The following is a 2,760-nucleotide window of genomic DNA, read 5'->3' as shown; positions in this document are numbered from 1 at the left end:
TGGGATCCTGAGACTGGAGGGTGGGAGCCCTGGGATTCTGTAAAGGATGTGAAACACTGTGCACGGAGAACGGACAACACGAGATGCAGACACAGAGGGCACAGCTTGCAGCGTTTGGATATAAAGTGATGTGGGGTTTGTTGCATTGTGTTTGGTTTTGGTTCTGTGACATGGTTTCTCTGTGTAACAGTTCTGGCTGACCTGGAACTATTTGTTCTGTAGATCAGGCTGGCCTGGAACTCAGAGATCCACCTGTCTCTGCCTCCCGAGAGCTGGGATTAAAGGTGTGTGCCACCACCACCTGGCTATAAAGAGATGTTTCAAGCAAGCTTAAGTTGTACATTTGTGGGACCATGGAACAATGAGTGAGGGAGTCATGGGGGAAGCTATAAGGAGGAAATCTAATGTCAAGCTTAGCAATTTAGGCAAATTTAAGACCTAAAATACATACACTAAACCTTGCTCTCCGCTTTAGAACAACATTGGACACCACTAATATCTGCCCTGTGGTTTGGAGCACGACACGGAGGTTTGGAAATTTCCTTCTGGATCCCCACCTGCTATGAGAGAAGCCATTTAACCAGAGGCCATCGCAGCCATGAGCATGCCTCGTGTATGGTGTGGAGGACAGGAAGCAATGGCAGACTTGCACACCCACCCTTGTGCCCTTCTGCCCCCACCAACTCACTGTGAGCAGCCACACTACCTGGGAAAAAGTCCAGCTGGAAGCCAGTGTGGTTAAGGCTTCAAAGTATGACTGGGCAGAGACGGCAACACTGGAACACACAGAAGTGTCGACAGCGTACTTGCTGGGTGGGCTCGAGGGAGCTGGGCCAGCCCAAAGGGATTCTCATCAGCACCAAGTGCAACACACCTGTGCCTGAGAGGGGTGCACCCAGGGGGGTGGTGCCTTTGCCCCATCACTCAAAGGCACCGTGTTTGTAGGAGAGGCCTAGCCAGCCCTCTCCAGTCTGACTTACATGGAATTTCTCACTTCTGCATCTCTATACTAGCAAAGCCCTTACTCATCCACTGAAGGTGTCCAGCCATTTTGTTATGATGGATGGAGCCAAAGGGTAGCCACTGGTGATGACAACATCATTCTTAAAAGAGGTACTAAGAAACTTCCAATAGGAATAGAGGGGGACCTGGCACCTCTCCTAGTGACTATTTCCCCCTTACAAGGACACCATACAAAGCATTAGTCTTTGCATACTGAAGCTATCAACACCTTTAAAATACTTTTGTTTCATTACTTAATAATAAAACTGATAATAAAATAATAAAAATCAGCCAGGCAGTGATGGTACATGCCTTTAATCCCAGCACTTGAGAGGCAGAGGCAGGTGGATTTCTGTGAGTTCGAGGCCAGCCTGATCTACATAGGAGCTAGTTCCAGGACAACCAAGGCTGTTAACACAGTAAAAACTTGTGTCAAAAAACATAAATATTCACCAATAGTAACATAAGTATGTTCAAGTAGCAGAAAAGACAAAGATTGAGTATTTAAGGACTTATTCCTTTTCAGTGAGCCACTAAAGATGTAAGATGTTTATTGTTAATCAATGTTCACGATCAGAAAGCTTGGGACTATACTGTACCAAAGGCTGATGACGCTCATGTTCCCAAGTCGAGCGCAGCTGGCAGAGCAGAACTCACAAGAGGACCCCTTCCCTCGGCACCCTGCCTTTCACAGGCTGTGATTCTGCCTTTGTGTTACAACTCTATTTTAAAGTTTGGGTCAAAAGAGTTGACAGAATGCTTGTCCACTGGGTGTGGCATGGAGCCATCTCAAGTGTATCCAGGAACTGATCTGCCTTCCTTCTACCTCACATGGTGATCATTGTTGTCTGGCTGATGAAATGGCTCCTTACACTCAGAAAAAAATTCATCTTGCTTGCTGCCTCCAGTGTGGCATCAGCTAAGTATCTGTTCCATTGCTATTGGTCACTATGGGCAAGAATTCTACCAGGAGGTGGCACCTCAGAGACAATGATTACTGTGACACATCTGGTCTCTCTGCTCCCCAGACAGTTTCCCGCATAGTCCTGGACCAGCGGCTTCTTCAGCCAGTGACATAACAGTCCAGCCTTCACACTGGTCCCCTTCATTCTAATCTGTTCTAAAGCTCACTCCACCTCCTTAGCAGGGGAAGAAAGGGAGACAAGCCACAGGGTGCCATCATGGTGGGGCGGATGACGAGGCCCCTCTTCCTGGCTTGCGGATGTTCACTTCCTGCTGTATTCCCACAGAGAATACCATGCAGGGACAATGGCTTTCTCAATCCTGTCCTTCATGAAGGTACAACTCTCATGCCAAAATGTTCACCAAAGACCAGAACGCCCCATTCACAGTGAGGATTAGAGCTTCCTCACATAAACCATGGGGACACAAACACTCAGCCCTCAGCGTGTGGCAGAGAAGTGCACCCTGCCACAGCAAGTCTAGGACAGGGCCTTTAGGGTTTCTAGACACCCACACTCAGGTTACTAAGAACTACTGTTCATAGGCCAGTCTCTCTTGACTTCAAAAGTTTCCTCAGCCGGTTGAGGTGGTGCACACCTTTAATCCCAGTTCTCAGGAGGCAGAGAAAGTAGGGTCTCTGTGAGTTCAAGGCCAGCCTGGTCTACACAGCAAACTCCAAGACACCCAAGGCTATATAGATCCTGTCTCAGAAAGAAAGAAAGAAAGAAAGAAAGAAAGAAAGAAAGAAAGAAAGAAAGAAAGAAAGAAAGGAAGGAAGGAAGGAAGGAAGGAAGG

Source organism: Microtus ochrogaster, chromosome 6 (genome assembly GCF_000317375.1).
Source record: "Microtus ochrogaster isolate Prairie Vole_2 chromosome 6, MicOch1.0, whole genome shotgun sequence".
Lineage (NCBI taxonomy): Eukaryota > Metazoa > Chordata > Mammalia > Rodentia > Cricetidae > Microtus > Microtus ochrogaster.
Note: the sequence above shows the minus strand (reverse complement) of the source record.